General features: G+C 43.8%; 1 pseudogene; it reads left to right on the forward strand.

The window, feature by feature from the left end:
* The first annotated feature begins 848 nt into the window (after positions 1 to 848).
* LOC119325501 lies at positions 849 to 8,221 on the forward strand (annotated as a pseudogene).
* Positions 8,222 to 12,822: the final 4,601 nt, after the last annotated feature.

Below are 12,822 nucleotides of genomic sequence, written 5' to 3' on the forward strand. Positions count from 1 at the left end.
CCTTGGTTCATTGCTCAAGAATTACCTCCTGCACCATGTCCATGTGGTGAGCTTCCCCTTATCAAAACAGTGATGACTAATGAGGGTAACGGGCAACTCCACATCTTGTCTGAAGTCTGAACACAAAGAGAAGTACCATTCGTTTCTTCTTACTGTAATGGTCACGACAGGATGAAGCCAACTACCCAGCTAGCGGTTGGTACAGGACTACAACAAAGTTTTAAATAGTCCGCTATAGCTTTTAGAAGAGGTTCCGCTAAATGTATTTTGTCCAACCACATGAGCGAACATTTTAAATAGCCCGCTATAGCGCCGCTATAGCATTTAGAAGAGGTCCGCCGCTAAGAGGCTTAGCGCGCTATTTAAAACTTTGGAGCACGGGAGTATTTTCAAATCAAATAGTATAATGCAATGAAATCGGTTCCATGATCGGCTCCTGTCTCCACTTGTTGGCCATTCCACCAAGTTTGGGGCCAACTAGTGTAAAGAAACGCCCGGATAACTCCTTGAGGCAGAGATAGGATTGACTCTGTTTAATTAATTGTCCGCATGGATCATATGTGTACTTTTAAAACGTAGAGTCCCTGTAATTGCTCATTAATTTGCTCACTGGCCACCTTCACATTGCCTGATCTATCCACAGCTCCATCCATGTGTAAGTAACTACGTAGGCGTATTTAGACAATGCTTTTCTCCCGTGCCTCCACTGCTGCCGTGAAAGGTCAGTGGTGGCGATTAGCATGGTTCAAGAGGCAGAAGATGCTGCAGTTTTTTCCTGCAATGCGACCTTTAACACCACCTATAAAATGAGCCTTATGATCTCTTCCAAAGTGCGCTCAATATAGCTACCTCTGTACCGTGTACTGCGCACTGCAGTACGCCAACAAACCTACCACCACGCCAACACCAACTACCACTGTGCTCGGTACCATCTCAATCGTTGGAGGTGATGGAGGCGGCCATCGGTGCGGCGAACTGGCTTGTCGGCAAGGTGCTAAACAAGCTGTCCGATGACTTGGTGGCCGCGTATGTGGCAAGCACCGAGCTCGGCCTCAACTCCGAGCAGATCAAAACCAAGCTCAAGTACATGCAAGGGCTGCTGCAGCTGGCCCAGGATAGGGATGTGCCCTGCAATCCTGGCCTGCATAGCTTGCTGCAGGATCTCAGCAAGAAGGCTGATGAGGCTGAGGATGCGTTGGACGAGCTACACTACTTCATGATCCAAGATCAGTTGGACGGCACAAGGGAGGCAGCCCCAGACCTGGGCAATGGCCTCTGTGGTCATGCTCTCCATGGTCGCCATGCTGCTCGTCGCACCATCGGTAACTGGGTTTCATGCTTTTCTTGCACACGTACACAAGATAATGATTGTGTTGCTGCTGCTATAATTACCAGTAACTCACGCGGTGCAAGGAAATCTCCTAGTGGTAATGGTGCTGGCTATGTTGGGAAGCTGAAATTCAATAGGGTGACCATGTCCAACAAAATCAAGTCGGTGATAGAGAGCATAAACAATATGTGTGATCATGTCTCTGACCTGCTGAATAAAATCCCAAATAATAGCACAACTATTACCCTCCAAAGGCCTCACACGGGTTCAACTATTGCACAAGATAAACTATATGGGAGGGGTGTCATTTTCGAGCAAACTGTAAGTGCTCTCACCAGTGATAGATTTCTCGGTATAGCTCTTTCTGTTCTGCCTTTTGTTGGCCCTGGGGGTATAGGAAAGACAACTTTCACTCAATACTTGTATAATGATGAAATGATTAAGAGACACTTCGATATTAGGGTTTGGGTATGTGTCTCAACTGATTTTGATGTGTTCAGCCTCACCCGTCAGATCCTTAGATGCATACCTGCAACTGAAAAGGAGGAATGCAAATGCACAGTTGAAACAGCCAATTTAGACCAGCTTCAAAAATCCATTGCAGAAAGACTGAAGTCCAAAAGATTTCTAACTGTCCTTGATGATATATGGAAGTTCAGTACTGAAACAGATTGGAAGAACCTTTTAGCTCCATTCACAAAGGGGGAAACAAAGGGCAGCATGGTTCTTGTCACAACTAGGTTTCCATTTATAGCACATTTAGTGAAAACAACTGATCCGGTAGAACTGTGTGGTTTGAACCCTGATGACTTCTTCGAACTCTTTGAAGCGTGTATATTTGGTAATAGAAAACCAGGGCATTATGAAGATGACTTAGTTGATGTTGCAAGAAGTATTGCATGGAAACTCAAGGGTTCACCCCTAGCAGCCAATACAGTTGGTCGGTTACTGAAGAAAAACCTTTCCCGGGAATATTGGTTGGGAGTTCTTGAAAATAATGAATGGCAAAATACAAAAAATGCTGATGATATTATGCCATCTCTGAAAATTAGCTATGATTACCTCCCTTTCCATCTAAAAAAATGTTTTTCATATTGCTCCCTCTTCCCTGAAGATTATAAGTTTTATAATTCGGAAATTACTAACTTGTGGACTGCAATTGGTATCCTAGACTGTCGTTGCCAAGACAATAAGAATTACTTGGAAGAACTAGTGGACAATGGTTTTTTCATGAAGGGTGATGATAGGCCGGATGATCAATACTATGTGATGCATGATTTATTGCTTGAACTATCCCGAAATGTTTCATCACAAGAGTGTGTCAATATAAGTAGTTTAAGTTTTACTGCTCATAACATCCCACAATCTATTCAACACATATCAATAAACATACCAGATATATATGATGAAATTTATGGAGAAGAAATGGGTAAATTGAAAAGCACAATAGAGATTGGAAATTTGCGGACGCTGATGATTTTTGGATTACACAATGCTAGAATAGCTAGCGTATTAAAAGACACATTTGAAGAAATAAAGAGCCTTCGAGTTTTATTTATAGCAATGAACAACCAACAATCTTTGCCAAACAACTTTTCAAAGCTTGTCCACCTACAATACCTCAAAATTAGTTCACCCTATAACTTAAACGAAATGATTTTACCTAGCACATTGTCTAGATTTTATCACTTGAAATTTTTAGACCTCGAATTTTGGCATGGTAGTAAAAAATTGCCTAAAGGCATTAGTCGCCTCGTGAATTTACGTCATTTTCATCATTCTGAAGAACTCCATTTCAATATTCCCGAGGTTGGAAAGATGAAGTGTTTACAGGAGCTAAAAGAGTTCATTGTTAAGAAAGAGAGTACTGGATTTGAATTGAGAGAGCTGGGGCAATTGAGTGCTCTTGGAGGTGAACTCAGTATTTACAATCTTGAAACCGTGGTGTCCAAGCGAGAAGCTAGTGATGCAAAATTGCAGGAGAAAAGAAATCTTAAAAAGTTGAGATTAGTTTGGGGTAGAGCGCACCAGATTGTAGATGATGATGTTCTTGATGGTCTTAATCCACATCCTAATATTAGAGTGCTTGGCATTATAAATCCTGGTGTTGCCCCTTGTCCTAGCTGGTTGTGTGGTGATATTAGCACAAAAAAAGTTGGATTCTCTTCATCTAGAGGGTTTATCTTGGGATACTCTTCCCCCTTTTGAGCAGCTACCACACCTCACCAGTCTCACTTTGAAGAATATTGCTGGGATGCGAGTGTTTGGGCCTGGCTTTAGTGGTGTTACAGAAAGAAGCTTTATGCACCTGAAGAGAATTGAGTTTGGTTTTATGCCAGAACTTGTGGAATGGGTCGGGGAACCTAATATCCATATGTTTTCAGGGCTTGAAAGCATCAAATTTGTACGTTGTCCCTCTGTCTGCTCGTTTCCCTTCTTGGAGTGCTCTGCCCATTTTACCAACCTGTCTACACTTGTTATTCATGACTGCCCTGAGCTGTCTCAACTTCCCCCAATGCCCCACACTTCTGCACTAACATATATTAGTGTGAGAAATGGTTTGTCAGATCTATCATATGATGGAAAGAATTTGAGTATTCGAGGGTATAACAGTGCTTTGGCTTTCCACAATATGGGTAAATTAGAGAAAATATACATTGTGGATGTGTCACACATTTCATTGTCCGAACTCAAAAATAACAACTCATTGAGAAGCCTAGCTATCCGCCGGTGTGATAGCATGTTCTCTGAAGAACTTGATGGCAGTGTTGTCTTCAGCTTAGTGTGGGATCTTAGACTATTTGAGTTATGTATTACTGGAGAATTGTTTTCAAAGGTATTGAAGTGTTTTCCAGCTCTTTTCGACCTTACCATCTGGAAGTGTGGGAGCCTGGATCTTCTGCCTGTGGAGGATAGAGGACTGTGGGGCCTCACGATGCTCCAGTCATTTATTGCATTTGGTTGTGGAAATATGTTCTCTCGGTGGCACATGGAAGTAGTTGACGAAGCTCATACCATCAAGCCTTTCCCCCTTCCCTCAGGATACTTGATATTTCCTCAGATTCAAGCATGACGTCAATGACTTTTCTCTCAAACCTCACTTCTCTCACCCATATAACTCTGAGATCTTGTGAAGGATTAACAATGGATGGATTCAATCCTCTCATCACAGTCAACCTCAAGAAATTGGTCGCCTCTAACTTACCTTTGGACGAACAGGGGATCTCTATAGGAGCGAATCTGCTCTCAGAGGTGGCAAGGACCAGATTAATGCATGCAGGATCATTCGAATTGGAAAGTTTGGAGATGGATAGCATCTCTGTGCTTGTAGCCCCCTTTTGCAACCACCTCGCCGCCACCCTCCACACATTAACCTTCCGTTGTGATATGCGAGTGGAAACCTTTACGGAAGAGCAAGAGCAAGCACTTCAGCTCCTGACCTCGCTCCAATGCCTAGAATTTCGTTCTTGTGAGCAACTGCAGGCCCTCCCTCAAGGATTACATCACCTTTCTTCTCTCAGGAAATTAGAGATCCAGTATTGTTCGAGAATCCATTCGTTGCCACTCAAGGAGGGCCTCCCTGCTTCACTTGAGAGACTAGAATTATTTAATTGCAGTCGTGAGCTAACTGAGCATGCTAGGCAATTAAAAGGAACAGACCCATATTTTTCGGCGCTAATATCTGGTAAGTAGCACTCTATCTTCCTTCCCCCCTTACTTTTAATTTGAGGAGATTCCTATCTGACAAGCTAGTGGGCGCCACTATTCATTTCATTTGCAGTGACTCATCTTCCCCAATGTGTTCACGACTTTCTGCACAACGTGGGTCGCACTCTCGAGTGATTCTACTGGTTTGTACTACATGCAAAATAAGCCTGAGCTCCTCATTCTACTGGTTCACAAAATAATATTTTTTGTACTCTTTAAATCCCAGGACCATGAACTTGCAAGTGTCTGCATGGTTATGAATTGTAACCTGATGCTAGATTTCAGTTTCATGATTAATATCGCCACCATTGTGACACATACTGTATGGCGCTGTTCTTTGCCAGTCTTCAGTTCTCCATATCGAATAAGAAAGAAGGTACAAGACACTATCTTCGATGGTACACATACTATTAGGCAATTGCAATGATTTCTTCAGGTGTGTGGAATATGATCCTAACCACTGCAAAATGGAAACGTTACAGGTTCTGTGCTCAACCTTCATGGAGTATTTATCAATTCTTTGTGCAATAGGGACCTAGCTTTCTAGTGATTTGATAGCCTGTGTTTCACAAGATGAAAAATTGTCTACCATTCCACAAAGGTCAGTTGAATCCACAGTTAACCTCATGCTTCCTATGCTTTGATTGTGTGGAAGAGCCAATATACAGAATCTGCAGTTAACCTCATGAATCAGTTGAATCTTTTTATTGGTAGCTAAGAGCCTCCAATCCTAACCTCTCCTCTGTACTTGTTCAGAGTGTTGTGGCACTGCTGGTACAATACAACTTGGGAACAGCTTCTTTCCCCAACATTGTTGCGGACGACAACTCGACATCACGTTCACAGCATCCCGCCCCTTCTAGTGCGGTGGGCACTCCCAATCCTTCCCTTCATCACCAGCGTGCTGATAAGTAAAGTAACAGACGCCACAACATCAAGTAACAAAGGTGTGAGATCGCTACCTTCACCTTAACACGTACTATTAGGCAAGTGTAGTGTTCTCTTCAGGTGTGTTCAGGAATACAATCCTAACCTCTGCACTATTGAACGTTGCAGGTTCTGTGTTTTACTTCCATGGAACATTGGCTAATGTTTTATGCACTCATTCGCCAGGTTCTTGGTGATGATTTAGTCCATACTTGCATTTCATGGCTTCAACAACCTAGGCATGCATGGTTCTTTGCATAAATATTGCGTACCACCGAAATCATCATTTCAGTTCTAACCAACTCAAAGTATTGATTGTGTATTCATATTTGTCGGTTCCTCTACCTTGTCCGTTTTCTGATCGTAAATGCATCATTACTCGGATTCTGCAGAAGAACTGCAACAAACAGTGACTGTTGAGCTCTCGCAGTTGGCAATTCTGCATTGAGGACATAGCACTTCCATTCAAACAATAACACAAAGGAAGATTTTCTGAAGCAGCAACTCCAGAAAGGTTAGCTAGCCGCTGTGTCCATCAAAAGTGGCAATTCCACGTTCCATATGCTGGCTTTTGGGGTTTGCATCACATTCACTTGTCAAATCGGTGTTGCCGTCAATGTTTCGGCTACCTGTGCTCCCTATTGTCAAAGCCAAACCCGAAAGAAGTCACGATTCCAGGTGTTTTCATTATTAAATTCATGGATGCTCCCGGCGATAGGTAGCATAATCTTATTCACGGAACATGTGCGCTGGTAATTCATCCAGTTCACCGTGAAGCAAAACAAAGTGTTTTATTTCTATGCAATAGTATTTTTCTCTACCCCCATGAAATCGTCATTGCCTTTATAAATCCAGTTCCTTACTTTCTTCAGTTCATAAGGAGGAATAGCTATCAAAACACATGCTCTTAAGCTTAGATTGGTGGTATCATATTCTGCGTCCAAGACTCCTTGATCGATGCTGGTACGTAGTACCTGTTTTTACATAATTGACTTCCTCTGCTTTGATTTCAATTCAATATACCAAACCCTGCTGTTAACTCACAATAAATTGAATCTTTCTGTTGCTAGCAATTGATAACCTAACCTGTCCTATATCTACTTCTCAGCGGAGTGGAAAACGCTTGTATGTGAAGACAACAATTCCCCAACACCAACGACACACACCTAGCCATGGCGTCCCACTCCCTCAATGACGTGCTTCCCGCAGTCCGCCTCTTTCTCACCGGCATGCGCTGCGCTCCACGGGGTGGCTTGTGATGGCAGTTGCTCGATGGATGCTAACCTCATCATCTGCCTCTGGCGTGCCCGCCCGCTAGCTGTGTGCACTGCTACTGCTACGCCCTGTAGTCCCAACTCGTACGTCGACCACACCATCTTTGACTCCAGCACAGCATGTGCCCACGTCATTGGAGTAATCTGAGATTGACACCGGGCTGCTGCGAATTCGACCAATCCGCCATGAAGCAAATGAAGGTAAGCCTTACTGATAAGCGGCAATATTTCTTGTGCTTTCTTGTTGAGTATTTGCCTTGATTTGATCAGATATCTGATTTCTGATCAGATATTCCGAAGTTCAAAGTGGTATCCCGTTCCGTGTCTAGGAATCCGTGACCAATGCTGGTACGTATTATATCTGTTTTAATGGAATTACTTCCTATGGTTTCATTTCGTCCAAAAGATTTCAATACACTAGATCCTGCTGTTACCTCGTGAATAAACTGAATGTTGCTACTGCCTAACCTGCTCTGTGTGTGTACAGCAGGGGAGCAGCAACTGCTTCTATGTGTACGGCTCCCTCGGTGTCCAACGCATCATGTGCCTCTCGTGCATTCGCCTGCGCGCCAGCTCAGTCCTCCGCCTACTCCATCTCCTACGTCGACAACCTCGCCATCTTTGACTCCGGCACCTCCTGGTCCCAGATCCCTGCCGTGGTCATCCTCTGTTTGGAGTGGTCCGTCCATATGCTTGGAGTGGTCATCCTCTGCACCGTGGTGCTTTCTGCAAGCAACAGCTAATTTAGGTCCTACGACTTTACTTGGTTGCCATGAACATGGATCATCACTTTCTTTGTAAAAGAAGGCACGAGATGGTTCATCATGTATAGATAGTTAGATACTAAATGTATACTCCAGTATCAAAAAACGTCTTGCATTTTGAGATAGAGGGAGTATTATGTATGTGACACCGAGACACCAGAAAAGGTTTAGATCGTGTTGACAACACCAATGAGATCAAGGAATGTGTCTTATTTGAAGAGCCTGGCAGGCATATTTTGAGCCATATAGAGCAATCATTATGCTCATAGTTTTCAAGGGAAGGCCAACGTTTCAAGATGGCAAATCTTACAGAGCCATTCTTGAACTACATACCTCTTCTCTGTTTACATTCTCAGCAGATGCCATGAAGGTATCACATATCCTTTGTAGGAGATTCCGTCGGCCGTTGATCCGGCTGCTTCTAAGTTTAAATCAACAATCTTTGGCGACTAGAGCTAGCACATCTCCTTTGTAGTACTACGTATCGCTGATGAACTAGCTAATAGTTCTCAGGGGATGTCTTACAGAGCTATTCTTGAACAACATACACTAGTAGAAAACAAGGCTTTTATCACAGCCGGATTGGAGCAATAGTCCCGCTTGCGTTACGAACCGGGACTAATGTGAGCATTAGTCCTGGTTCAAGCGGCTAGGGCACCGTACAGGCATTAGTCCCAGTTCAAATGGGACCTTTAGTCCCGGTTGGTGCCACGAACCGAGACTAAAGGGTGCGATGCCCATTAGTACCGGTTTGTGGCACCAACCGGTACTAAAGGTTAGACCTTTAGTCCCGGTTAGAGCCACCAACTGATACTAATGGGGTTTGAGGCATTAGTACCGGTTCGTGGCACGAACCGGTACTAAAGGTCCCATTTTCAAAACTCCCCCTGGATCGCCTTTTCAGTTTTGTAAAAAGCAAAAGAAAATGATAAAAACTTTAAAAATTAAAATCCTTCGAGATGTAGTCATGTTACTACATCTACTAGTTAGGAAAATTTAAAAACTTAAATTTGGACATGTTTTGCAAAAAGTGTAGGGAAAATGTAAAACGGCTATAATTTTTGCATACTATGTCAGAAAAAAACGTATAATATATTAAAATGTTCAGAACGAAAATCCGCATCCGATTTTGACCGCCTACAACCTGTTTGCAAATTTTTAGAATCCTCAAATTCTAAAAGGAAAAAAAGTTATGCTCAAATTTAGTTTTTTTATTTTTTTAAATTTTTTTGTTAAATCTGGTCAAACTATGGTCAAACTACTTATTCAAGAAGTATTAGTGTCACTAAATAATTGTTCAACAAATATTAGTGTTACTAAATAATTATTTCAGTTTTTCTGAATTTTGGCCAAATCTGGTCAAACTGTGGTCAAACTGTGGTCAAACTATGGTCAAATTATGGTCAAACTATGGTCAAACTACTTATTCAATAAATATTAGTGTTACTAAATAATTATTTCAGTTTTTTTGAATTTTGGTCAAATCTGGTCAAACTGTGGTCAAACTATGGTCAAATTATGGTCAAACTATGGTCAAACTACTTATTCAATAAATATTAGTGTTACTAAATAATTATTTTAGTTTTTTATGAATTTTGGTCAAATCTGGTCAAACTATGGTCAAACTATGGTCAAATTATGGTCAAACTATGGTCAAACTACTTATTCAAGAAATATTAGTGTTACTAAATAATTATTGTTTTTTAGAACAATAGTTTCAAACTCAAACAGTAAAATGTGTGACTTCATGCTCAAGCTAAATTCCTGAGGGTTAATAGGATTGACATCTTAATATTGTCAGGAAAACAGCAAGTGCAATCTTGAAAACAAGGGAGAATAGAACCCGGAAGTTAAGCGTGCTCAGGTTAAAATAATTCAGAAATTTGAAAATCAAGAAAAAAATTCAAATTTTTTTTTAAAAAAATCAAAAAATAAAATCATGAAGTTTCCTTTAATACCGGTTGGTGTTACCAACCGGGACTAAAGGTGGACCTCCAGGCAGCGACCACGTGGACGACCCTTTAGTCCCGGTTCCAGAACCGGGACTAAAGGCCCTTATGAACCGGGACTAAAGGCCCTTTTTCTACTAGTGATATTCTGCTCTGTTTAAATATTATTAGGCGGAGTAGTCACTATCCATCACAGCTTCTAACTATTGTTGGTGCCAAGTTAACATGAGCTTCCGTTGGGCGTTGACCTCCCTGCTTCGGAGTTTAGATCACCATGTCCTTGGTGACAGCTCCTTCTTTGTACTACGTACAGCTCGTGATCTTGATGAAAAGAATTAAGCTTAATTAGTTCCCCTATAGATCATCAATTGACTATGAATTCAGCCGAGCATCGTGCTTGCACCATACTATGATGGAACGGGACATTGATCCACAATCACAGTTTTTTTAGGGGCTCAATTGTAGTTAATTAGGAACACTATTCGCGAACCCGTGCATTTGCACGCTAGTATGTTGAGAACGCTAACTTTGTACATTTTTAAACAAGCAATACAATTAACCTATTAATTGAAGATGACTCTGCAGTTATTTAAATATTTTATTGTAGGGGCACATGATTTTTTATGTGGAAGGAAGTATTTCTTTAAGATAGAGATAGCTGGGTTACTCCCGACTCCTCCCGACTCCTCCCATGTTGCCCGTGCGCAGCGACCGGGTGGAACCCTAGCGCCGCCGCATCCTCGTCCCTCCCCCGACCTCTCCTCCTCGCCGCCGCCAGTCAAAGCTCGGTCAGCGTCGGCGGCGGGATCTCTTCTCCCACGGCTCGCTGGATCTGGCGCGGGCGGATCACGGTGCTGGTTGGCGGCGCGCTGGCGTGGGCTTGGGGGCGACGGCAGTTTCCCCTGGTGTGTGTGGGAGTCCACTCGGGGCGCGCGGCGGCGGCCCTCGGCAAGTGGTGGCGGGCACTGGGCTCTCGGCGGCGCTCCGGCGTGTGCAGGCGGCTGTGCGCGGTCAGCGGCTCCGTCTCTGACCCAGATGGCGCGGGGGATGGCGGCGGCCCGGCGTGGCTGGCGATCTGGATGCGGTGGTGCCGGCGGCTCGCTGATTTGTCGGTGCTCTAGGGTTCTGCCTGGTGGTGCTGGTGGTGACGGCGGCCCGTGCACGAGAGTTGGATCCCTTTGAACTGATCTGGGTGAAAACTTGCCTTCGACGTCTGCTAAGGCCGGCGGTGGTGGTGCTATCTGCGTCGTTCCCTTCTTGAAGGCATCGCCGTGGAGAAGTTCAAGGCCACTCTCTGCTACCTCTGGGGAAAACCCTAGATCGGATGATCGGATTACGGCGACACTCTGGTGTTGTTCCTCCCTTGGGGGCGTCATTCTTGGAGGTACACATGTGATCGAGGGACCAGAGGACGGATTCTTTGGTGGAGCGGTGCTTCATCCTACACACTGATGGCGACGGATCTTGACGGGGTGGCACAGTGCAGATTCGGAGTTCGCTGTGGGAGGATGGACTCACGCAGGAGGACGACGTTGTCGGGCGTCGTGGTGGCGTCGATGGTAGAGAGACCTGACACGGTACATGCAACAGTATAGCTCTGAAGATGGATTGGTGGCAGGTGGCTGCGGCCTCATACCCGGCAGGCGTCGTGGTTGAGGAGTGCGCCGGACTGGTAGGTGCCCCATACCCGGCAGGCGTCCTGGTTGGGACCTCAGGTCTTAGATGTTTAGGTTTGGCCGCGATGTCTGTTTGGTATTAGGCCCAGACTATCTGCGCCCCTTGATCAATTGGATAGGTGTAGCGATAGTTGTTGCTTAGACGGTGGCTTTAGTCTTGCTGTTGTATGGCTTTGTAAGGTCTTGTGAGAATAATTAATAAAGTGACCGTATGCATCGTCCAGATGCAGAGGCCGGTGGTCATCCTCCTTGTCTAAAAAACATGATTTTTAATGAGGCACAACACAAATTCTCGTGTACCCATTTGTGTCAGTACACATGCATACCAATAGATTTAGAGCCATTTGTATAAGAATGACGTGGAATTTAGAAAATTGGTGGCCTAATTTGCTTTGCATTAGGAAAAAGTTGCATAAAACAATAGTGTATAATTTCTAATGTGGTCATACTCTTTGTGCATTTGGAAAACATTAATTTTTCCGGGAGAAGATTACTTGCAATTTTTTCCAGGGGTTTAGAAAGACTTTCGAAGCTCTTGCGACAACTGTGGTCCAAATCCAATCCCCTCTTTCGATGAACATAAAAGTGAACAGGCTAGCACGATCTGCTCTCTCTCTCTCTCTCTATCTCTCTCTCTCTCAAAATCTCCATTTATATAAAAAATCTTTTTGGTGCTACAAACCATCCAATCTCTGCGGAGAATAATTGCTGCTTTTATTTCTATTAAAACTAGCAATTCGATGAATATTTCACAGCTGGAGCATCTTGTGGTGTGCATATTCTGAGACATCAATGGGTATGCCTTCTTGCACCTCAAAATAATTTTCTAACTACCGCAACATAAGGAATAAGTTGCTACAAGCTATAGTTTTGATCTAAGCATGTACTGCAGAATCGCGAAAGTATTCTCTAGTTGATTTGATTGTTTTGAGCTGTGCGATCAACGCTGGCAGTACAAGCATTAGTTGCGCTTTCCTTGCCCTGCCACAGGGCTCATCCAGCAGTTGTGTGTCGTCGCGCGCCGTCAGCTCATTCACCTCTTGTGTGTGTGTTGTCCTGTGTCAGCAGCTCATCCACGACGACCTGCTATTCCACTACGCCGACCATATGGCAGACCTGGCTTGCTCCAAGCATCTGTCCAGGGTTTGCACTGTAAGGTGTTCGACGATATGGAAGCCTGGCGTCGCTTGATCC

This window comes from Triticum dicoccoides, chromosome 6B (genome assembly GCF_002162155.2).
Source record: "Triticum dicoccoides isolate Atlit2015 ecotype Zavitan chromosome 6B, WEW_v2.0, whole genome shotgun sequence".
Lineage (NCBI taxonomy): Eukaryota > Viridiplantae > Streptophyta > Magnoliopsida > Poales > Poaceae > Triticum > Triticum dicoccoides.